Source organism: Danio rerio, chromosome 1, assembly GCF_049306965.1.
Source record: "Danio rerio strain Tuebingen ecotype United States chromosome 1, GRCz12tu, whole genome shotgun sequence".
NCBI lineage: Eukaryota > Metazoa > Chordata > Actinopteri > Cypriniformes > Danionidae > Danio > Danio rerio.
Genome location: NC_133176.1, coordinates 29,059,250 through 29,085,795, shown reverse-complemented (window position 1 = coordinate 29,085,795; position 26,546 = coordinate 29,059,250). Strand labels below are relative to the sequence as shown.

Below are 26,546 nucleotides of genomic sequence, written 5' to 3'. Positions count from 1 at the left end.
TGCGATCCGAAGGATCGAAAAGACGTGCTAACGCATCAGGTTTGATGTTTTTGAAACCTGGTATGTACGAGATGGTAAAATTAAACTGTCCGAAAAATAATGCCCACCGAGCCTGCCTGGAGTTCAAGGTGCCTCCATCCTTCATTGAAACCCCTCACTGCCTTCAAAACCCCTCTTGGCCCATATCAGTTTACGGTACTTCCATTTGGGTTACATGGGGCACCTGCAACATTCCAGCACCTCATGGACTGTGTTCTCCAGGGCTGTGAAAACTTTGCGTATGCTTACCTAGACAACGTGGTGATATTCAGTCAAAGTGGGTGGACCATCTGCAGCACGTAAAAAAGGCCCTGGAGAAAATTCAAGGAGCTGGTCTGTCCTTAAATGTGACGAAGTGCGAGTGGGGACAGAGGGAAACCAACTACATGGGGTACAGATTGGGCAATGGTGGTATACCTGAATGGCTTGCGGCAATCGATGGGCGATATCTGGCGTATAAAGAGGGATGCCAGACTCCAGCTCGGGCTCAGTTTACCTGGCGAGCGAGCATGCTGTGGCAGAGCCGTGAGTAATTTTTTCATTTAGAGGATACTTGTATACAGTGGTTACGTTTTACCTTTTTTCTTTGATATGTTTTTGTGTTATATTTATATATATATATATATATATATATATATATATATATATATATATATATATATATATATTTGTCTTTATATTTGATTTGTTGAACTGATACTTTGAACTTTGGTATATAAATATTTTTGTAATTTTTTTGGACTTTTATAGTCACTCTATATATATATTTTTTGCACTTGAATTTATCCTCCATATAATCCTCCATGAGTGACTCTCGGCACCCTCAACTGGCAACAGCCATGTCCTCGGGGAGCTGGACAATCGGCATGACGGGATTAGTGGGATCTAAGAGGTTATCACAGGGTGTCCAAGATTTCTCCTCAGGACCAAAGCCCTCCTAATCTATTAGTTATTGGATCTGGCGGTTCCGCCGCCGGGAGTTGACAGTTAAGGGTTTGAGGAGTACACATAAAAAGATGGTGATATTCTGTAGTGTGGTGGCAGGTTGAGATGGTAAGTGACAGGATTTATCTGGGAGTGCACAGTAAATGGTCTTAGGTAGTGGGGACTCAGCTTTCTGCAGAGCAGGCGAATGTCATTTGTGGATAACCATAACTTGTCCCCTGGCTGGTAAATGGGATTTGGTAGGTGTGGCATGATTGGCATGAGCCGTATTCCTCTGCATTGCCCACTGGAGATAGACATGAGCTGAGTCCCATACCCGCTTGCTCTCTCGGAACAAGTGATCTTCCGCGGGCAATTTAGATGTTTCTCCTGTCCAGGGAAACAAGTATGGCTGGTACCCTAGGACAGATTGGAAGGGGGTTAGACCAGTGTAGGTTTAGCGAAGAGAATTTTGTGCATACTTAGCCCATGGTAGATATTGGCTCCAGGTGTTCTGGTGGTTGCTGCAGTATGACCTAAAGTACTGGGAAACCTCTTGGATTTTACGTCGGTCTGTCCATTCGTCTGCAGGTGGTAACCAGACGACAGGCTGATGGTAGTACCCAGAAGATGGAAGAGTGCCCGCCAGACCCTGCATATTCACATTCTTCGGGAAGCCTGTAGTTTTGAAAACACTTGTTGGAAGAGGGCTTCTGCTGTCTCTAGGGCAGTTGGAAGACTTTTCAGAAGGAGTAGTTAACATGACTTTAAAAATCGATCTACTATAACAAGAATTGTGGTATACCCTTGTGATGGAGGTAGATCGGTGGCAAAGTTAATTCCCAGATAAGTCCAGGGTTGGCAGGGAATAGGTAATGGCTGCGGTTTATCTTCCTGCAGGTGGCTTGGAGTCGTAGTGATGGCACAGACCAAGCAACCCTTAACGTACTGGTTGACATCATGGGACATCATGGGGTGTTCTGAGTCAAAGGAGGTGTGCGTACTATTCAGGAGCGGTATGTGGTATTTGTCTGGTACATAGAGGAGACCAGGAGGAAGGTCAAGAGGAGATAGTTCCTCATTTGTGGCTGTACAAATATCTTTATCCACTTGCCACAGAATGGGTGCGATGAACACTGAAGTATGGCAGTTGATGTGCGAAAGGATGTTGGGCTACTTCTAGCCAATGGCGCCATTCCTCGAGGGCTAACTTGATGGCCAACAATTCTTGGTCCCCGATACCGTAATTCTGCTCTGCTGGTGTCATTTTTTTGGAGTAGTACGTACACGGATGGAGGGTTTTGGATTCACTAGACCATTGGGAAAGGACGGCACCTACTCCAGTGTCAGCAGCATCTACTTCTACGATGAAGGGTAAAGAGGGTTCTCGATGATAAAGGATGGTGCAGTAGTGAACATTTTCTTCAGCTTTTCAAAGGCCTGTGATGCTTCAGGGGTCCAATTAAGGACACGTCGTCCGCTTTAAAGAAGGGACGTCAGTGGAGCAAGGAGGAGACATTGGATGATTTGTTGGACGTTAACTTATATATATATCACGTTAACTTAACAGGAAGATCTTCTTCGATGTTTCTGGAATAGAGGAGTATGTTGTCAATATAAACTAGTGAAATGGTGGAGTAAGTCTCTGAATCTGAGTCTTTTTCATTCATGAAATTTAGAAAGATGGAATGACTATTTGCTTGGCCATGACTAAGTACTCTTAGTGGCCAGCAGGGATCACAAAAGCAGACTTCTGTTCATCTAAAGTACCAGGAAATCTCTTGGATTTTATGTCGGTCTGTCCATTCGTCTGCAGGTGGTAACCAGGCGACAGGCTGATGGTGGTACCCAGAAGATGGAAGATGGAAGAATGCCCGCCAATCCCCCTTGTGGATCAGAATTAAGTTGTAGGCACTACGAAGATCAAGCTTACTGAAAAAACATGCCTCTCTTAATTCCTCCAATGCTGCAAGGACTAGTGGTAGAGGGTAAACGATTTTGATTGTAGCCGAGTTCAGCACTCTATAGTCAATGCAGGGCTGTAATCCTCCATCCTTCTTGAAGACGAAGAAAAAGCTGGATGCTGCGTGAGATGTGGATGGTCTGATGAACCCCTGGTGGAGAGCCTCTTTGATGTAGATGTTCATAGCCTCGTGCTCAGGACGGGAAAGAGGATATGTTCTTCCATGTGGTAGCTTGGCATTTAGCAGGTCGATGCTACAATCCCAGGACCGATAAGCGGGTAACTGAGTGGCTCATTCCTTGCTGAATACATCCCTAAAGGATTGATAGATGAAGGGAATAGTGAGATGGGAGAATGAGTGAGGGTTCCCAGGGTGACCAGTAGAGGGAGTGGTGTGACCGTGGTTGACACAGGTGGTGCTCCATCCTAGAATTTTGCCTGTGTCCCAGTTGATGTGTGGCTGATGTTGTTTTAGCCACAGTCAACCCTTGATAACATTTATGTTGGCTCGAGGTAGGATGAACAGACTGTGTTGTTTGTGATGATTTAGTGGGGAGATGAGAGTTACCCTTCTTATGCATTGGGTGGATTTTGACATCGCCTAACTTTTTATGGTGGTTACTTGGTATTGAATCTCAATCCGGATGGAAGGAATATGATGTTTAGAGATAAATTTGGATGAGATGAAATTACCAGCGGCTTTCAAATGCACCAACAAATGAATGGGGAGAGTTTACAACCAGTTCAGCTTGCATGTGAGGTATATGAGATACTGATGATGTGAGTAATACCTTACTCACCATTAGGTGAGGCAAACAGATGGGGCAGGATGAGATGAAGCAAGTCGATTCTCCACAGTACAGGCACAACTGATGACAGATGCGACGCTAGCGTTCTGAGGACTCCAGTCGATAGGTATCCGTCACCCAGCTCATCTCACCTACTCAAGCTGTCACACACACAGACAGACAGACACACAAGTTAGGTATGCGGCTGCAGCTTAATGTTTAACTTCAGTAGGTATGGTATATTAATTACCTTAAATAAAGTGTTTCTCTTTAGTGTAGTTAATGCAGAATCATTTATAAATTAGTTGCGGCAAAAATGCTGATTACTGATGTAACTGTCCACGAATCTGCTGTTTTAGCAGTTAAAATGACTCAGGTAAATTTATGCTAGCTTGTTGCAAAGTGCACTGCAACTTACACGCCAAAGCCATTTTCTATGCATTGTTTCATTTGTGACAACTTGGCATGTTATCTTAACATTAACGGCCACAATTAGCATATTGCTTAGCTGTGTATTTGCTAAATGACCACTGTGCTACATCCAAACTAGCCCTACTGTATTTTTTGTGATTGATTTCTTTTCTGTTCTTAAGTGACTACATTCATTTAAAATAAAAAATGTCCTTGTTTTTACTGTGATTATTTTTATGATAGTTTTACATTCTTTATGTAAAGCACTTTGAATTAGCATCGTGTATAAAATGTGCTACAGTATAAATAAAATTTATGTAAAAAAATGTATAGACAAATTAAGCAAAATATATATACTTAGATAATAATATATACTTAGATAACAATATATATATACATACATTTACACCAGCGGTTCCCAAACCAGGGTGCGCAAGAAAAAGTTTGTAATGGCGGAAAATGTTATATTTTATTAATGTTATGCATTCATTTTGATAAACATCACATATTTCATATGTCATATTTCTGGGAGAAAAGATATTCACTGAGAGAGAGAGAAAAAAGAAATCACATTACAAATTGTAATTTACAACCTATGCATTCTCATCTCGCTGTTTCACCTCTGTGTCAAAATAGCCCCGCCCTTTCACATTAGTCGCTAAGTGATGGTACATTCTACATTTTTTTTCCGCTTACTAGTCATTAATATGGACACCTGGTTAAAAACTGGCACTTTAAAGAAGTCAAGTGACAGTAGGAATGAACCATCTACATCGGCCTCTTCTATGGAGATGTGCAGCAGTCTTGAATAAATGGCTGGGCTCGACAATAAGGTGAGATGCTCTGGCCAGGGTACAGAATGGTGTACACATGCTGCCTAGTCACAAAAGTTTACATTGGCTGCGACTGTCAATTGCGTGCAAATACAATCTAAGGGTGCTTCCACGCATAGACGTATGTTTTGGAATCTGTCTCGTTTCTCCCGTTAGCATGGTTTGTTAGGCTTATGTGAATCGGGCAAATGCCTTCGGATCCGCGCCAAATCAATCTGTCGAAATTTCTCTTGAATAAGGTGGTCTCTGCTCAATTTAGTAGATCGCTTGTTGTGAGAAAACAAAACAATCCAACAAACTTACGACCCAGGCTATATCACAGAGTATTATCTGATAATTTTTCAATATTTCATTCTTATTATATGTTGCATTAGGCCTGTTGTGTTCATTTCTGCACTCACAGCTCAACAGAAAGATCAACATTGATCAGCTTCATGATCTGATGCAGTCGCAGTTCATCTGTTATTTCTCTCTATAATTTAAGTCTATAATGCAGAATTCTAGCCAATGTTTCTTTAGTAGATTGATTAATTTAATATATATTTTCAAAACTTGACAACTGAGGCTCTGAGAAAGTCTGACCTCTCTGATTTTTATTTGGGGACAATTTCTGTAGGTGTCAAAATTAAAGAATACATTTTCGCTTATAAAGCATTATATACTCAACTGATCAAAAGTTTGGGGTCAGTATGATTGCTTCTCCTGCTCACCAAGGCTGCAATTATTTAACCATAAATACAGTACAAATTGTAAAATGTTCTTGCACTATAAAATAACTATTTAAAAGTAGTATCTTTTAATTTAATCATTTATTCCAGTGATTTTAAAGATTAATTTTCAGCTTCATTACTCCACTCTTTAGTGTCACATGATCCTTCAGAAATCACTATAAATTCATTATTGTTGTTATTCTTCTTCTTCATGGTAATAGTAATAAGCTATAATGGCTGAAGTAATAATTTTATTTGAAACAACATACAATAAGAAAGCAGTTATTTACAATTGTAATAAATATTTAACAATTCAACTTTTTTTTTGTGTCGCCTTGATGAACTAAGCAATTTTCTTTAAAAAATATGAAAAAAATAAATAAATAAAATGGACCCCAAACTTTTGACCGGTAGTTGAAATATATATATATATATATATATATACATATATATATATATGTGTGTGTGTGTGTATATATGTATGTGTGTGTATATATATATATATATATATATATATATATATATATATATATATATATATATATATAAATTTACATATTTTATTATTTTTATTTTAATCATGTATGCAGAAAATATGTGTATTTAGTTATTGTAGTTAAAATGTAGAGTTTAATCGGAGGAAGGGTGCTTAACAGGTGTCAAATATTAGAAAATGGTGCACACAGCAAAAAGTTTGCGAACCACTGATCTACACAATCACACACAATGTATTTTTTCCATACATGCACACACCGTACTTACATATATACATAAACCCACACTATATATATATACATATATATATATATATATATATATATATATAATGCATAAACTTTACAAACTTTTATATTTATACGCAATTTTAACACGGTGCGTCTTAAGCTTTTTAAAAACATCAATGCTGGGGGATTCTTTCACTTAATTTGGGAGACAATTTCAAATTTTTATAGCATAGTGACTAAAAGAAGTGCCTCCAGATCGCATCAGATTTTCAGAGTGAAATTCTAAAAGTCAAGCGCTAGAAGAGCGTAGCAAACGGTTTGGATTTAATTGTGATAAGCAGTCTAAAAAGTAAGAAGGTGTCATGTTGTGTAGCGCCTAATAAAAGAATCTTAAAATCCTAAAATTCTTTGGTCCACTGGTAGCCAGTGTAATTCTATTAATGCTGGTGTGATATGTACTCGTGTCTTCAATTTTATTAAATCTCTGGCTGCTGCATTTTGTATCAGTTGCAACGTCTTTATAGAACCTTTAGGTAAACCAATATAATATTAGCACTATTATTTGACTATGAACAATGCTGTAGTTTGATGGTTGTTGGCTGCTAATATGATTTTGCTATTTAGAAATTCCAATTAATACTCTTCTGAGATTATATTATTAATGAGAAAGACTGAATGTGCGAATATAAAACCAACTTTACCTCAATGATAAAATGACAGAGAAAAGGAAAATGGACATAAGATCATTTTTCAGTGCACCAAAATGCCAAGTACAAAGGTTCACATATTAAGGCAATTTGGCTTTAAGAATGAGTGCTTATGAAAATACTAATGTCACATTATCAATCACAGGCAAAGGAGAAAGAAATTATTGAGGATCAGGCAGAGCAGGGTCAATCAGATGTACAGTGTCAGGCAAGGATGTTGTGCTAATTGAAGGGATAATAACAATTCTTTTAGGGTGAAATGTTTTTTTAAATGTTTTCGGAGTTTTGGCTATTTAGCCGATGAACCTCACAGGCTCACCAATTTACAATATGATCTGACAATTTAACAAGTGTAATGTAAACAAGTTAGTTATTATGAGTATGGAAATGTCTTTTACTGCATTTATTCTGCTTCAGGAGTCAGTCCGTTGACTGTAAACAAAGACATTCCAAGTCTCCCGGAAGTTGCAGGAGTATCCCTCAAATGCAAAGACACTCCCGGATGCCCGCAAATGAATGATAATCACCTGGAAATCTTGCGTCTCCCGCCCAGTACTTAAATACGTTGCACACCCCTCTCTCCACCGCATCCCTCCTAGCCAGTGGCGGTTCTAGGGGGGGGCCGGTGCCCCTGTGTCAACAGGATTGACACCCCCCCCTTTGGCCCCCTAAATTTGGCGGCAGATTGCACCAACAACTTTTGCTGCAATGCACAAGTTTTCCTGTGGTGGCAGTAATGAGTGTTTTTGTCCCACACTTAAAACACAACGAAGAAGTGAGAGCGCCTGAGGCGGCGGTAACGTTAGACCAGACTGCAGAAGAAAAGAGAGCTACAACCATCAATTTCCCAATCTTCGTCAGAAGTTTTGCCCTAAATTTATACAGGCAATACAAATTCAACTGTAGTTAAGTTTACGTTCTGTTATTATGTTATGTTCACTGTATACTATTTTAGACTTATGTTTTCAATAGCGATTTTAAATCTTTTAATGGAAGTTCTCGGCTGTGCAGAAATTTTAATATGTTTTAATATTACATTATGAATTGCAAACTGGAATTTGCACTATGTGGAATTTGCAGATTTAACGCACTAATAAAATTTAGTTTTCAGTCTCGCTCATGTAAAAGTAATACTCAACTAACGTTTGTTTTATTTTGTCTTCATTATTTTTCCCCATTTTCCAGTCGTGACATGAAGCAGACAAGAGTCTTTGAAGACAATATCTGGTAAGTCTTTAATAAAGTAATCAAGATCAGATATCAATTAGTTGCTCAAAAAAATGAATAAAGGTAAATTTGGTTTTATATTCGTTCATTTAGCAGTCTCTATATTGTTACTTTAAATATTTGATCGGAATTAGCATGCAAGTATAACTTGTAAACAACATTAACACTATCTAAATTACTATGAGCAATGTTGTACTTTGATAGTCATTTGCTGCTAATATGATTTCCCTATTTAGAATTTGCAAACAATACTTTACTGACATATTATTAATGAGAATGTCTGAATATAAAACAAACTTTACCTCTGTAACAAATCCAATGTTAGGTCAATGTCATTGGTTTGAGATTTATTTATTACCCTTTGTGGTCATTCATATTTTAGAGGGAAGAATCTGTTTTAATAAGATTTTGTTGTTGTTGTTGCCCCTTCTTTAATCCAGACAGTTAGTTTTATTTAAATTTTATCTACTTTTTGTTCCAGAAAATAAAAAATGGGTTGTAAATTTTATATTTACATGTATGTACAGTTAAAGTCAGAAATATTTGCCCCTCTTTGAACATTTTTTTCTTTTTAAAATATTTGGCAAATTGTGTTTAACAGAGCAAGGACATTAGCACAGTATGTCGGATAATATTTGTTCTTCTGGAGAAAGTCATATTTGTTTTATTTCTGCTATAATAAAGGCAGTTAAAAAAAAAACTTTTAATGGTCAAAATTATTAGCCCCTTTAAGCTCTATTGTTTTTCAATAGTCTACAGAACAAACCATCATTATACAATAACTTGCCTAATTACCCTAACGTGCCTAGTTAACCTAATTAAGCCTTTACATGTCACTTTAAGCTGTAAAGAAGTGCCTTGAAATATATCTAGTAAAATATTATTTCCTGTCATCATGGCAAAGTTAAAATAAATCAGTTATTATAAATAAGTTATTAAAACTATTATGTTTAGAAATGTGTTAAAAAATCTTCTCTCCTTTAACAGAAATTGAGGAAAAAATAAACATGGGGGCTAATAATTCAGGAGGTCTAATAATTCTGATTGTAACTGTATGTAGATAGATAGATAGATAGATAGATAGATAGATAGATAGATAGATAGATAGATAGATAGATAGATAGATAGATAGATAGATAGATAGATAGATAGATAGATAGATAGATGGGGGACAGGAAGAGGAGCTTCAACGCAGAGTGGTACAGGATTCACCCATGGCTTGAGTACTCTACAATAATAGACACTGCATATTGTTATGCCTGTCGGCATTTCAGCCCTCTCAATAGCCCAGTGTCAGTTTTTGATAGCTTATCTGGTTTTAAAAACTGGAAAAAAGCTACTAACAAAGAAGGGGGATTTGCAATTCATGCAAAATCAGATCGCCACAACCAAGCCATGGTTGCATGGAAAGACTATGAGGCAGCTGTGAAAACCAAAAGATCTTTGCTAAATGTTTTAAACAAAGAACATGAAAAGCAAATTAAAGAAAACAGGGACTACATGAAAACTGTAGCTGAAGTACTATTACTTACAGCCACACAGAACATTGCTCAGAGAGGACATGATGAGTCAGCAGAGTCATACAACAGGGGCAACTTCATTGCAATCTTGGAAACCATTGCAAAACATGACAAAACTGTAAAAAAAAGAGGTTGAATTCCATCCAGAATGCGAAATACACCAGCAAAGCCATTCAGAATGAGGTTCTTAGTTGTTTAGCAGACATGGTCAGATCAAAAATAATAGAAGAAGTAAAACAGAGTGAAGTTTTCAGTATTTTGGCCGATCAAACACAAGACATAAAAAAAAAGAAGCAGATATCCTTGGTATTGAGGTACTATTATAGCGGAACTGTCCATGAAAGTTTCATTAATTTTGAATCAGCTGATCGTGCAGATGCAGCAGGGCTCACTGAAAAGATAATCCACACGCTTGAAAGCCATGGTCTAGAATACAAAGAAAATTTAATCGGCCAAGCTTATGATGGTGCATCTGTTATGAGCGGCAGGCATGCAGGTGTACAGGCACTGTCAAAGCAATCCCTGAGGCGGACAGATTTTTCTCACTGCAGGAAAGGCTTTATGTCTTCATGTCCGGGTCATATGAGCATAAAAAATGGCTTGCTGTGCAGAGTGAAATGTTTGAGGGTGCTCCTAGAGAACTTCAGAGATTAAGTGATATTCGGTGGTGCATGTCGCTATATTTCACTGCGTAATACTTTGGATAGGTTGCCTGCCATTAAGAGAGTTTTGCAAGAAGTAGCTGAGGAAAACAATGGTGACAGATTTGTTGAAGCACATGGTCTGCTTGCACAGTTAGACTTGAAGTTCATTGTGTATCTTGGTACACTATGTAAAATCTTTGGAGAAGCAAGACTGCTCTCAAATCTGTTGCAGTCATCATCACTTGATCTGGCAAAGGCTTGATGATTTAGTACAAGCCTTGACTCAGTCCTTGCTTGACTACAGTAATTAGTCATTTTTTGATGGACTTTGGAGTAATGTGATTAATGTGGCTGAAGAGTGTTATATTTCAGTACACTTAAATAAAAAAGGGCAGACACAACCAAGTTCACAATTTACTGACTATTGTGTTCTCTCTACAACAGGTAAGAGAATGGCAGATGTAACGAAAGGGGGTTTTCGGTCATCATTTTTTTACTCTGTGATTGACCAAATGCTCTCTGAGCTAAACATACCGTCCTCTAACCATAACTGTGACATCATGAATGGCATTCAAGAACTAAATCCAAAAAGTGATGCCTTTCTCAAAGAAGATGTCCTGTTTTCTTTAGGTAGAATGTACAGCTCAAATATTGAGGATCTGGGGCATGAAATACATCAATTTAAAAGAATGTTAAACAGGAAAATCGAACAAGGTATGCAAAGACCCACAAGTATTGTGGAATTGGCATCATTTATGGAACCTTATAAAGAGTTTTTTTTTTGAGCTATTCAAACTTTGCAAAATTAGTGTTGCAATTCCAATCAGCACAGCTTCTTGTGAAAGGAGCTTCTCAACACTAAAACTGCTGAAGACACATCTCAGATCCACTATGGCAGACGACAGAGCGAGTGACTTGGGCATTCTGAGTATTGAATCAAAACGTGCTAAACAATTAAATCTCAAAGAGTTTGTTGACATTTTTGCAAGGAATCACAAAAATCACAGAATACTGCTTCTGTAAGTGCATGGTATCACAGATTATAAGATGACTGCTTAAGTTGACATGTTTAAATGGTCTGTTACACAGTTTAAGTCAAACTGAACCCTTCTGTGAAATTCGAATTATTATTTCCAACTGTTTCTTTATGGAGAGATTTCTTTCAACACTATTTTAAATGCAAAACTTTTACTTACTAATTTCTAATAGCTACTTTTTGTCTTTCCCATGGTGACAGTGCATAATATTTTACTAGTTATTTTGCAAGATACAAGTATTCAGTTTAAAGTGTAATTTAAAGATTTAACTAGTAAAACATTATTAACTAGACAAGTTAGGATATTTAGTCAAGTTATTCTATTACTGGTTTGTTCTGTAATCACAATCACAAAAAATTAAGGTCAGTATTAGCCTCCTTAATAGATAATATACAGTGCTCAGCATAATAGAGTACAGCCCATTTTGAAAATAAATATTTTCCTCTATTTCTCAGTAAATATAGTCATTGTATTTTGGTGTATTTAAACAAAACAGATTTATTAAACAGATATATTTATTAAAATAATATTTTAGTCAGCAAACAAGTTTAGAAATTGAAAGATACTACAATTCAATTTAAGCAAAAAAAATTGCAAAGAAAATTACAACTTACAAAATTTTAACTACATTTATTTTTTTTTTACTTCTTCCTTTTTTTATTAATTTGTATTTAATATTTTTCTATAATTACTAAATTTGGGTGTGCTGATTTTTGGACCGTTATTTTAGTACTGACTAATCTGATGTATATGCACAAATACAATATTATATAGATTCCTATTAAAAATATTATTTTAAAAGAGAAATTTGTGAGGGGTGTACTCATAAATGTTGAGCATTGCATAATAAGAATATATAATATATTGTATTTATTTTATTTATTATTATTTTTTTTTTTCTAATTAAAAGCTGGGTTAATTCAAGGTATAAAAGAGTCATAAATATTATGACTCCAGAATAATTATTTTTGTTTCATAGGAAATAATGTGAAAAGTTCCTTGGTTTGTTAAAGAGTTTGTGTGCAAAAATGTGCCTTGATGTACTTTAATGTTACAAATGTTATCCCACTACAATTCAAATAAATTAACATGGATGATCAATTTGAGTTGAAGTTATTTTATTAGCTTCTTTATGAAGACTGCAGAGTGATGCGTGAAAATGACTTTGAATAATTCTTCAAGTAGTTTGTGATGTGTGTTAAAGTGTGCCCCCTAAAAATACAACTGGCCCCTGCTTGGCCCCCCCAGTTACTTTGGTCTAGAACCGCCACTGCTCCTAGCTCTTCAGGTACGTTGCATATGTTGCGTTATGTCGCGCGCGCAACTCTCATCGCTCTTCGGGTACGTCTCGCGTGCACACGCCCCACTACTCAGATACGTCGCTCACTCAACCCCCAGCACCCCCCCGTTTCTCTTCAGGCACCCACTATCCATAGCCCACTATCCCGCTACCTCCCGCAAATCTACTCTGTAAACCCCTGGAAATGACTTTTTTCCCAAGTTGGGATGTCTGTAAACACCACAACAAACAATGCAATAAATAGTTTTGAAAAAAACATTTGCCTTGTCATTGAACATAAGAAAACTTGTATAAAAATAACCATAATGACGTACCCTTGATGCTATAATATGATCGATAAAACCATTTTTAACTGTGGGGACATATCTTTATAAGTATAATCGGCTGTATTATTTGTGTACCCTTCAAAAGATCTGTCATCACCCCCCCTACTGTTAAATCAAATTTTAACATCTAGCTATCTCAACTACATTTCTCAGTAGAGTGGCGGTAGCATCGTTAATTAGCAAAGCTATTTTATTAGTGAAGTACCGAAGTAATTACCACACAAGCTACATTTACAGATCGCAGATCAACAGTGTTTTAAATGTGTAACAGCTGGTTTTATTGGATTTTTTCTGTTGTGTACTATAATTTATTCCTGTTTGGTACAAGATATTAATTACAGTAAATAATTGAAATGAACAGTTCTGCCTCATATATTTCAGTTTTTTTGGCAGTTTTATTGATCACTAAGACGTGATTGATTTGGATTTAAGTGGCTTCAATTTAAAAATAAAAATTGCAAATATAGCTCAGATGTATTATGTTTTTTTTTTTTTGCAAATGCCACAAAAAATCACCCTGCACAACTAACTAAAATTCTGATTTTGTAACAACAGTAAACATTTTTTTGTGATAAGGTCTGGCTTTGTAGTGGCTCTACTTTAAAATGAAATTACAATAATTTTATTCAATTGATGAAAGATTTTGAAATTCTAACAGTAAACAGAGCTACTGTAAGCTCACTCCTGCTCGGTATTGTCACACCTGTTGCAGTGCCCTAGTTTGGACACTTGAGGGCACTTGTTTGTTTTGTAGTTTAACTTCATTTCCCATAATCCTTTGTATCACTGCTTGTGTTGTTACAGCTGTTTCATGTTTGTTAATTTAGTCCTGTCTTTATAAACCCTCTTGTTCTCTGTTTTAGTTGTCTTAGGATTTTGTTAGCTCCTCACGTTTGGGATGTTTGTCTGGTCATCTAGTTTTTGGATTTTGATCATTCTTGGATTCCCTTTTTGTGTTTGTTTTCGTTAGCACTCTTTAGCACTCCTACCCTGTTTTTGTATTTACTCGTTTTTGGATTTTTGCCTGTTCTCTTGTATGGACTAGATTTGCATCCTGCTTTAGTTCTGTTCAAGTTTGGAAACCTTTGTCTTTTGGAAACCATAGTCTTTGTTATAATAAATTAATGCAACTTGGATTTTTGCATTTTGTGATTATTCCCCATTTCGTGACATAATCCTAGGGCCATTCAAATCCAGCAGCAGAATTTTATTTATTTATTTTTTGCTGTTTTTTGGGAGGATGAGTTTTCAGATTATTTTGCCTGCAACTGAGAAGGAGCGAGTGCTTCGTCTCCAGGCATTAGTGGCTGAACGCCAACAGGGTTTGGAGGTAGGAGCCTTTGCACAGTCATTTTGGACCTTGTCAGTGGGACTGAGACTGTCTGACTATGAACTTAGTAACATCTTTAATCAATGTCTGGATCATCCTTTATCGACGAGGGGGATGGAGGATCTAAAGATTGTTAAATTTTGGGATTTTGTTATGCACCTTAAGTGTAATAGTTATGAGCTTGATACGTTTTCCAAAATTGGCATCACCCCCGGATCTCCATCTCAAACAACCATCATTCCTGAATGTGTCATTGAGGCTGTAGAATGTTTTGACACTCTCTCTAATATTCTGGCCTGTGTCAAGTCTCTGCCTAAATCGATGGATCCTTTAGGATCTCAGCCTGCAGTGATCACCAGTCCAGAGAATTTGATTGAGTTCACTGTTTCTCCAGGACCTCTTTCAATGATGGCTGATGACATGGAGGCTCTCCTCAAGAGATCTGCTAGTTATGAATCATTCAGTAAGATAGCCATTACTCCAGACTTTTTGCTCAGAATTGTCACAACCTTACAGCCTTTGCCCAATGTGATCAGCAGTTTGGAGATTTTGTTTAGCATTTCTGCTCATTTAATGATTCAGCCTGAGATGACTGTCAGTTCAGTATCTGCTCCAGAAATCACCTCTGAGTCCTCATCCTCCATTGCTTTTGAACTATTTTCTATTTTTTCTGATTTTCTCTTTCAAGACTCATTGAACCTTATTTTTCTAAGATTGTTGAGGCTTCATTTTTAAGTTTCTTTGAGCCTTTGTCCTCAAGCGCCGGTGAGCCTTCGCCCTCAAGCACCGGTGAGCCCTAGCCCTCAAGCGCGGATGAGCCCTCGCCCTCAAGCGCCGTTGAGCCCTCAGCCTCAAGCGCCGGTGAGCCCTCAGCCTCAAGCGCCGGTGAGCCCTTTTTCACTTCACAGACCAGATCTAGGGGTAAGCCATTTCCTAAGCTGGGAATGCCTTTGCCACCAAGACAAATCTTTGTTCCAAAGGTTAATTCATCAATTCGGTCAGGGTGGCCTTATACTTTAGATATGTGGCCACCAATCCCAGCAGTTGAAGCGTGGAGGACTTATGACTGGCTTAAAGGGACTTTTCCTCCACTTGTACCACTAGGGTGGCCCTTAGTTTGGGCTTCAAATCCTCTAAGCTTACTTGCTCATTTTCTTCATGGACTTCACAGTGGCTTGTATGGTTTCACTTTGTTTCCGTTTATGTATGTCTGACCCACCATCCCTCCCCCTGGTCAACCTCCATTCCACCTCCCTCCTAGTTAAGAGATCAAGTGGGAGTGTCTGGAATCCCCTCCCTTTGAGCGGGGTAATGTCCCACCTGTTGCAGTGCCCTAGTTTGGACACTGAGGGCACTTGTTTGTTTTGTAGTTTCACTTCATTTCCCATAATCCTTTGCATCACTGATTGTGTTGCTACAGCTGTTTCATGTTTGTTAATTTAGTCCTGTCTTTATAAACCCTCTTGTTCTCTGTTTTAGTTGCCTTAGGATTTTGTTTGCTCCTCACGTTTGGTATGTTTGTCTGGTCATCTAGTTTTTGTATTTTGATAATTCTTGGATTCCTGTTTTTTGTTTGTTTTCTTTAGCACTCCTACCCTGTTTTTGTATTTACTCGTTTTTGGATTTTTGCCTGTTCTCTTGTATGGACTAGATTTGCATCCTGCTTTAGTTCTGTTCAAGTTTGGAAACCTTAGTCTTTGTTATAATTAATTGCTGCACTTGGATTTTTGCATTTTGTAATTATTCCCCATTTCGTGACAGGTATATTCATTCATTTCTTTTCTTTTCGGCTTAGTCCCTTTAATAATCTAGGGTCGCCACAGCGTAATGACTCATCCAGCATGTTTTTACACAGCGGACGCCCTTCCAGCCACAACCCATCTCTGGGAAACATCCAGACACACTCATACACTATGGACAACTTAACTAACCCAATTCAACTGTACCGCACGATTTTGGACTGTGGGGGAAACCGGAGCACCCGGAGGACACCCACGCGAACGCAGGGAGAACATGCAAACCCGGCCTGGATTGGCTAATCAGGAGGACCGGGAGAATTCCCGGTGAACCGGTCCGTTTTTTTTTGGCCGCGAGGGCTGGTGTCTCTAGCTGCTTGCACTCTCAGTAGTTGCACTTTTTTTTCATTATTTATTTGACTGTAGCCTCTCTCTTTTTATTCATTATTTTGCCGCAGCTCCACTCTATTAATTTATTTTCTCGCAGCCCTGTGAGCAAAATGCAGCCTGCAGGTTAATGATGACGCAACATAACAAGAATAAAACAACATAGTCATTCGACCCCAAATAGTGGCACCTTAATAAATATAAGAATTCGAATAATTAATATTAATGAATATTACACCTGTTCGATGTAAATTAGATGATGCACTGCTTTAATAAATCTGACATAACTTGATCAGAAAGTTAAAAAAGAAAAGTAGTGGTTAAAACAGTGATGCAGATAACAGTGCAATATTATTATTTTTTTATTCCAAACTGCACCTACATAATAGCGTCATTGTGGTCCAGTGGTCAGCACGTTGTATTACGACGTCACCGACCAGTGTTCGAACCTCACCAGAGGTTTTTTTTTTATTGTTAAGACATAAAATACTGTTAGGGTCGTTGAACATTTGAAGTTTTAAAGTAGCTGTTTTCTTGAAAAAGACGTGATAGTGTCATTTAGATATAGTGTATTGTAATAGTGGCCGGTGGGCCGGTGGAGTCCCACTCCGGCCCTGATGCAAACTCCACACAGAAACGCCAACTGACCCAGCCTAGGCTTAAACTAGCGACCTTCTTGCTGTGAGGGGACAGCATTACCTACTGTGCCACTGTGTTGCCCTGCTTTGTATAAATGCTTGAAAATTATTTAGTTGAAAATGTTCATTAGAAACTTAAAAGTAATCAAATGTAAGCATTTACTTTACTTTTATAATTAAATTGTTAAAATAAAGGAGAAGCTGATCGGTTTTACAGTACCAGGGAAATACCTTCACACTGCCGGTGCTAAATCGTTTGCCGTTGGAACGCAGAGAAGTGATCTGCTGTCAGGCTGCAGGTGGGAAAGACTGCTGTACAAGGACTGGGCCACCTGTCAGTGCTCTAAGGTGGGGGAGTGGCCGATGGCATCACTAGCAGCCCGTTGAGAAAAGTAGGGACCGTACAGTATGGGCACATGAGAGTCAATAAAAATCTCCAGTACCACACAAAAAAGTCACTAGATTTATCGATAGTAGGGATGCACAGGGTGTCACTTCAGTTTTCAGAGTTTAAGTTCAGTTCAGTTTAGCTCAGTTCAGTGTGGTTTAATAATCACTACTGAGAGTCCAAACACTGAAGAACAATCCATCGATGCGCATCTTTACAGATCCCGAACCATGCAAGCCAGTGGCAACTGCAGCAAGGAAAAAACTTCACCACTTGGCGAAAGTGAAGATTTAAAAAACCTCGAGAGAAACCAGGCTCAGTTGGGCCCAACCATTTCTCCTCTGGACAAACGTCTTGTGCAGAGCTGCAGTCTAGGCACCGGAGGCTGGAAGCTGGAACTTAGTGAAGACTCGTCTGTCCCTGGAGCGTCACAGCAATCAGTCTCATGCTCTCCACTCCTCCATGACCACCAGAGCAGCTGCTCATGATATGGCCTGGTCCAAGATATGGAAACCTTGGGATCATCTCGACGCTGGTCTTGGATCGAATCAGTGGCTGATTGAAAAGTCTCTGAGGGCCTTGGGATGAGTATCCTCAGAAGGAAATAGAGATTAAAGTGAATAACTACTGTAGCTGGTGTTTATAGTGTATATAAAAGAGATACACCTAGATACACCTAAAAACCAGCGTGGAGCACATTTATGTATCATACCGCTAAGTAATGCACTTAGTCTATTCTTTACTAAAAAGATAGGTTTTTAATCTAGTTTTGAATTGGGAGAGTGTGTCTGAGCCTTGGACATTATCTGGAAGGCTATTCCAGAGTATAGGAGCCATAAATTAGAAGGCTCAACCTCCTTTACTCGACTTTGCAATTCTAGGTTCTACCAGAAGCCCTGAAATTTGAGATCTTAAAGAGCGGGTTAAATTGTAACGAGACAGAAGGTTGGTTAGTTAAACAGGAGTTAGATTATTTAAAGCTTTATAGGTAAGAAGCAATATTTTAAATTCAATACAAAACTTAACAGGCAGCCAGTATAAGGAGGATAAAATTGGGGTGATCTGACCATATTTTCTAGACCTAGTAATAACTCTGGCAGCTACATTTTGTGCTAGCTTAAGTTGGTTAATAGAGGATGCTGGGCAGCCAGCAAACAGAGCATTACAGTAATCCAGCCTAGAAGTCATAAAAGCATGGATTAGTTTTTTCTGTATCTGAGATGGATAGCATACTTCGTAACTTAGCGACATTTATTAGATGAAAGAAGGCAGTTTTTGTGACATTGGATATGTGATTTTCAAAATTTAAATTGCTGTCTAATATGACACCCAGATCTTTTATAGTAGAGCTAATGCTGACTTTGTATCCTCTAATTGTAGATTGAGTTGTGAGATCTGCTGTGTACAGTATTTAGGCCCAATAAGTAATAATTCTGTTTTGAGTTAAAGAAAAGAAAATTGTTAGTCATGCAGTCTTTAATCATCTTTAATACACTCAGTTAGCTTAGACAATTCAGGCATCTCATCAGGTTTAGTTGAAATATACAATTGCGTATCATCTGCATAGCAGTGAAAGCTGATCCCATGTCTTCAAATAATGTCTCCCAGGGGTAGCATGTATATTGTCAACAGCAAAGGGCCTAAAAGTGATCCTTGAGGCACCCCATACTTTACTGGGCTGATCTGTGAAGGCTGTACATTAGTATTCACAAACTGGTAACGGTCAGCTAAGTATGACTTAAACTATTATAGAGCCTGTCCCTGGACACCTGTAGAATTTAAGCGATTTATGAGGATATTGTTGTCAATGGTGTCAAAGGCGGCACTAAGATCGAGTAAAACTAATAGCGAGATGCACCCTTGATCAGCAGCTAAATCGATGGTTATTTTCACTAAGCTGGTTTCTGTACTGTGATGAGCCCTGAAACCTGACTGAAACACTTCAAAAACATTGTTCGTCTGCAGAAAGAGCATAATTGGGCAGAGACAACTTTTCTTTTTGTATTTTAGACATAAATGGAAAATTTGAAATAGGCCTATAATTAGCTAGGTTGCTGGGGTCCAGTTGTGGTTTCTCAATAATAGGCTTAATAACAGCTAGCTTGTAAGGATTTAAAACATGGCTTAAAGATAAAGAAGAGTTGATAACATTAAGAAGAGGTTTGGTAACACTTTATAATAACTACACACTATAAATCATTTACTAAGCATTAGCAAATAGTGAATTCATTATCTGTTAGCATATATAAGCATTAACTCTATATTAATAAACATCATTAAGAAGGTTAAAACTGCAGCTACAAATGCTGTATTCTTGACTTGCAAACATATTTAAAATGTGCTTAATAATTGTACTTTCATACATTATTAATGGTTTATTTTTCATTACTTAAGGAAGTATTGCATTATTTACATGCCATTTGTATTTAAGACTAGTTGAGGGTTTTTAGGATTATTCAGAACGAGTCAGTAAATGATTAATAAACTATTGAAATCAACATTTATATGTCTTATAATTGAGGCATATATTAATGGTTACTATGTATTTTAATAAATGCTTCATTAACTCAATTTCATGCAGTTTTGTGACCTTATCTAAATTGAGGACTATTCATGCTTTATAAATCCCTTATAAATAACAAATAAAGGTTTATTTATATTCTAAACAGGAATAAATTACATAAACTACTATATTCAAATGAAACTGTACTTCAAATGAAAAATAAATCTGCAACCTTATCTAAAATCATTGTAGAGTTTAAACATTGCATCTTATTATATTGGTAAATTATTATATTGTTGTTGTTTTATCCAGTTTTATGTCGTATTTTGAAACTCCTGTTATTTGGCAATGTTTAAACTTTACAGTAACTTTACTTTTTAGAAAAGATTGCAAAGATTATTGTTCATTTGTTACTGACCCTTTAAATGTTATTTATAAGGGTTTTGTAAAGCATGAATAGTCTTCAGTTTAGATTAGGTCACAAAACTGCATGAAATTTTATTTAAAAAGCATTTAATAACATATTAGTTAACTATTAGTATATGCCTGAATAATTAGATATTTAAATGTTGATTTCAATAGTTTATTAATCATTTACTAACTCATTCTGAATGATCCTAAAAACCCTCAACTACTCTTAAATACAAATGATTTGTAAATAATGCAATACTTAATTTAGTAATGAAAGATAAATAATTATCTAAGTATGAAAATACAATTATTAAGCACTTTAAATAGGTGCTTATAAGTCAAGAAAACAGCATTTGTAGCTGCAGTTATAAACTGTTTACTAACGTTTATTAATGTACAGTTAATGCTTAACAAATAATGAATTCACTAGATGCTAATGCCTTATAAAAGATTTATAATATGTATTATATATAAATGTATATATTATATGTATTATTATAAAGTGTTACCCTATACTATAAAAAGGTTCTCGTACTGTATAACTGGTAGCAGTTCTTTCAGTAATTTTGTTGGAATTTGGTCTAACATACGCGTATAGTTGGTTTAGAGCTATTTATAATCTTATCTAGCTCTTCATGTTCTATGGTTTTGAAGCACTGTAGGTTATTTTGATTCAGTGAAATGTTCACTGGATCTGGAGTATAGGGCAATGCAGAAAGTTTAACATCTTATATTTTCTATCTAAAACCTTCTATTTTGTTACTGAAAAAATTAATGAAGTCATAACTACAAATTTGGGGTGGAACATTTTGTCCCAAAGACGATCGATTATTTGTTAATTTAGCAAAGGCGTTAAATAAAAACTAGTTAGCTATCAGGTGCTCAGCCCTGGCAGATTTTAGAGCTCTACTACAGCTGGATATATTGTCTTTATATGCAATTATAAAGACTTCTAAATTATTATTTTTTTCATTTACATTACAGAGCACAGGTTGCTGTTTTGAGAGCGCGATTATGACTATTATACCATGGTGTAGAGTTATTCTCTCCAGCCTTTTTTAATTTGATGGGTGCCACAGTATTTAGTGTGCTAGTAAAGATGGCATCCATACTGCTGGTTACTACATCAAGGTCATTGTGGTTTGTGGGTGCATTTCGAGAAAGATCAGGTAGGTTATTTGTGAATTCATCTTTGATGGACAGAACGATAGTTCTACTAGGGCACTAAATCAGAGCGGATTTGCTAATTTCAGGTAAACACAGCTTATACAGTAAAAGCTAGTGGTCTGTAATATCATCACTTTGTGGTATAATGTCTACATCAATGACCTCAATTCCATAAGACAGAATGAAATCTAATGTATGCTTTAAGCGATGGGTTGGACCAACATTTTGCTTTATCCAAAGTGAATGTGGTAAATCCATAAACGCGAGCCCTAATGTGTCGTAAGTGTCATCTATGTAGATGTTAAAGTCACCTACTATTAGTATTTTAACAGTTTTAACTTGTAAGTCAGAAATAAAATCAGAAAACTCTTTTAGAAAATTGACATAGGGTCCTGGGGGTTTATATATGGTGATTAAGGCGAGGGATAACATAGGTTTTGGCATAATCTCCGGAAACATAAAATTAAGCGCTAATATTTCAAAGGAGTATAAGTCAGTTTCTCTGAATAACATTAAGAATATCACTAAAGATTGATGCAACTCCACCACCACAACCAGTTTGTCGAGCCTAATATGTATATATAAGAATCCTGGAGGAGTTACTTCATTTAAACTAATATAGTCATTTCGTTTCAGCCAGGTTGCAGTGAGACAGAGTCCAAGATTGTTATGTGTTATTATTTAATTTATTATAAGTGCTTTAGGTGCTTATGACCTGATGTTTATGAGACTAAGCATTACAAAAATTTGTATTTTCACATTTTGGCGGATTTTCTGGTTTGATTTTTTATATATTTTTTTTGTCTGGAGCACAGTACATTTATTTCTTGATCTAATAATACGAGGAACAGACACAGTCCCTATTATAGCCAGATATGGCATTACTGTTATTTAAGTGGGACGAACAAGAGTCTATATGGCTAAAATGTGAATTTTGTGAATTTTTACTTACTAGTCCAGACAGAACGAAACGTCCTTGAGATGTTGTCTGACAACATCAAGGAGTTCAGCTCCAGCTCAACTGGGGTGCAGCCTGTCAACATGGAAAAGCCCAGGATGCTCCCAGAAAATATATGATCTGCAGACTAAACCAAAGGCATGGTTTAAAAAAAATGATATTTTTGAAGCGAATCTTGATTGGTATAATTTTTGGTTATTTTATTGTATTTTTGTTCGTCAGTTATCAACAAAATAAACAAGAATATTTGAGGTGACGTTCATAACAAGGTCCGCTTATGCTTAAGCGCACAAACTGACAAAAAGGCCTGTTAAATAAAATATGAATATAAATAAAATGACAGTAAAATATTCACAGTATCAGAGCAGCCTATATTAGTCTAAATAATTTTGTTGATGACAAGCCATGTTGCGCCTGTCAGTTTCACTTGTATTAATTTAATCAACTACTTCGACCACAATGAGCCAGGCTATACAAACTATTAGCAGCACTTAACGTATTCACCTCAAAAGAATAAACTTAGTCAGACAGATGAGAGAATAGAAACTCTTTATAAGAATAATTTTATGAAGCGGCGCACTACGCTTCTTCGCAGCCAGTGCGCTTGATGCATCACTAACACAAAGGCGCAGGCCTCTGGTATCAGCACAAAGGGAAGATTTCAGTGCATTGAGGATCTGTCCAATGTATTATTGACCCTTTTCTAATTTAAAGTTTCTGGTAAGCCTACTTTGTGTGCGAAGAGCAGGTAATAACCCTCTCTACTTCAGTTTTGCAAATGCGAACTGCTGATCTAACAGACACAGCATGTTATGGGTCAAAATGAACCCATTTAATGTATAACAAAATGCATTTCTACACTGATTATTAAAATTAACAGGAACAAATTGTATTGAAGCGTTTTTTGTTTTGTCATAAACGCAACTTGCAGTTTGAATTGTGAATGAATGGCGAATGATTGACAGGTACAGTAGCAGGAAGCACTAAACTAAACATGTGGTTAAGCACTTGAATATTCATCTGTACTTCGCATTAAACTATAGAATGGCTTCAGAACATTTAAGATATAGGCCTACATGACAACTTTACAGTGTCTTGTAATAGGCTACCTTCATGGCTTTTGTTGGCTTATAAATTACACAGAATATAGAACAGATTTGGATAGGTACCAGCTGGCCGATACCAGATCCAGCAAAAATATATGGTATCAAACCGATATCCGATCCAAGTATCGGGATTGGTGCATCCCTAATCGCTTTTTAAAAAAATTGTCTGAGAAGTCGCTAAGCGATAAAGTTGCTAAGTTGGCAACACTGGACTAAATACGCAGAACACATATATAATATAAAAAAATATTTTAAATACTAATATTATATTTATATTAGTTATACTATATAAAAAAAAGTTGTGGAAGTTAATTTGCTTTTAATCCCATGGTGAAAGTCGTTTTATTATAATTTTAGTGAGCTCTTTGAGGTATTTATTTTTGTGCTTCTGATGAAATAACATTCAAACCCCTTGTAGCATTCATATTGTAGTCATCAATATTTTTAAATTGTGATTTTTACTTTTTAATCCACATTTTGAAAAAAAAAAATTTATCTAATCATTACAAAAAAAACTTGATAATACTAAGACAATTATGATTAGCCTATTTAATTTCCTTTGCACTATTGTACATATCTTCCTGTGCACTGTTATATCAGTTCATAACTGCCCCATGCTGCTCATGTCTTTGTTGTGTTAGAGCATTCCATGTGCCACTGTGAAACACATATCATCACATTCATTCATTCATGTGTTCTCAGTAGCCATATCTGCATGTTTTGATGGGAAATTAACTTTTTAATCTATGCTTATTTGTCTTATGGAGAGGATTCACTTTTAGAAGATGTTACATGTGCAAATATTTCTCAGTTTTGTAATTATTTGTCTGCTTTCTAGGGAATGGAAAATATTTACCTTGAAAGATTTACTACCATTTAACTGTGTTAGGCTCTTATTATATGAAGCCTTTTTACAACTGTGGACCATATGAGCATGCATAAAAGAAGCCGCATTGCCACACTCGAGTGGTAGGACATCCAGATGTGGAGATGCAATGTCTCTATTCCTTATCTAAATAATTCTCACACATTACTTCCCAACAAACACACAACGTTGCCTCAACGTAGCGACCTTCCTACAACGTTGTATCAACATTGCAAAAAGGTTGAGGATTCTACGTTGTTGCTAAAGGTTGTCACAACGATGTCATAAGGTTGCCATTTAAACATCATGAGGGTCGCATGCTTTAGGTTGTGCTTAGGTGGCGTGGACGACCACTGTACAACATTTACTGGTCACAGCTGAATCAGTTTAAATTTCAACAAGCCGTCGTCTCATTCATCAACGACCGAGGAGACGTGAGTATTGCTTTATTTCTTCTTGCTAAATAAGATACGTAAATCGTGAATATTCAAACAAACCTACGATTTCGACAACAATCTTTTCCAACATCACATGTTAAATCTCTCGATAAAACATTTCCTGATTATTTACCTACGCCTTGTCTTTAATCAAATGGACAATAATGTTTTTGAAGTTCAGTTTTTCCATATCCGTCGTGATCAGTTAGTATGATACTTCATCACACAAGCCGACCCACTTTTTACAAAACACACAAAATAACTTTAAAAACAAAACATCTCTGTGTAGATTGCGTCCCGTTAAAGGAACAGTTCACTCAAAAATGATATGTACTCACGAATTATTTGCCCTGTAAATAATAAGTGATTCCAAACCTTTAAGTTTCTTTATTCTGTTGAACACTAAAGACTGTAAGCATTTGCTTTCATAGTAGGAAAACACTATGGAATTAAATAGTTACAGTTTTCCAGCTTTATTTAACATATCTTCTTCATTGTTTAGCAGAAAAAAAAAGCTAAATAAGTTTGCAACAAATAAAGGATGAGGCTAAAATGGCAGAATTGTCAGTTTTGGGTGAGCTATCCCTATAAGTTAAAGTATATAAATTAATGTTCATATGCCTAATTAATATAGATAGTAATTAAAAGGTCTGCTAGTCTAAATTTCTATTTTGATTGGTCTTTTGATGTTTTATTTAAAACCCACTCTTTTCTTTACTCAACAGGCTATTTTTACATGGAGGTAATCTTCTATTGATAATTTCTGGATTTTAATTATGCGTAAGTTGCATAAAACTCTATTGTTTAACCACTCACTGTTGTTTTCAAATTACTCGTGTAACTTGTCTTTCAGAATGTTTTCAGCTGTTGAATTCACCTCAGATCAGTGTTGCTGTAATTCCTGATCTATGGAAAGAAGAATTGGATGAGGTAAGAAGTATACTACTCTATTTACTATTAAATGTAGTTATGTTACCTAAAACAGCATGTTCATAATGTGGAAAATAGATCATGCTTATGAAAAATTACTTTATTATTTTGTACAGCTGTTATTGAAATGACACTAAGTTTAACATTCCATTTACAGCGAGCAACGCCACAACTACAGGGCCTGTTCTTTCTCTTCTCATAATTTAATTAAGTATTCGGAGACTAACTCTGACTTCTGTTAACTTAAACCTGTTTTCCCTGTATCTCTAAATTTATTTAATTGTATGCAATTTTGGTATATGATATATTATGAAAACAATAAAATAAAGTTTAGGCTACATAATTACTCTGGAGATTTTATATGTAATGAAATTACAATAAATGTCTGAAACTTCAATAACTTGCTAGTCATAGTCATTTCCTGTGTATTGCTTTTGTGTCAAGCTCTGATCTGTCCTCTCTTGTTCACTGCCTATTTTGACTTGTGTCTGCTGTGGATCTCTGAAGCTGGATTATCCGTTGAATTTGTTTCTTCC

The 26,546-nt window shown here is 36.5% G+C and overlaps 2 long non-coding RNA genes across 6 annotated transcripts in view; one reads left to right on the top strand and one right to left on the bottom strand.

Annotated features, from left to right (window-relative positions):
- Positions 1-721: 721 nt before the first annotated feature.
- Positions 722-26,546, bottom strand: part of LOC141375519 (uncharacterized) — a 71,161-nt gene continuing 45,336 nt past the window's right edge. Inside the window, exon 3 of the long non-coding RNA XR_012383650.1 lies at positions 722-3,875. This is a non-coding gene — a long non-coding RNA (uncharacterized lncRNA). The remainder of the gene's footprint in view (positions 3,876-26,546) is intronic.
- Positions 24,996-26,220, top strand: LOC141375518 (uncharacterized). 5 transcript variants are annotated; one of them, XR_012383644.1, is made up of 4 exons: positions 24,996-25,077; positions 25,806-25,822; positions 25,945-26,010; positions 26,168-26,220. It is a non-coding gene; the product is annotated as an uncharacterized lncRNA (long non-coding RNA). The 5 variants fall into 5 exon arrangements; XR_012383634.1 differs by having other exon boundaries at positions 25,934-26,010; XR_012383638.1 differs by having other exon boundaries at positions 25,806-25,860.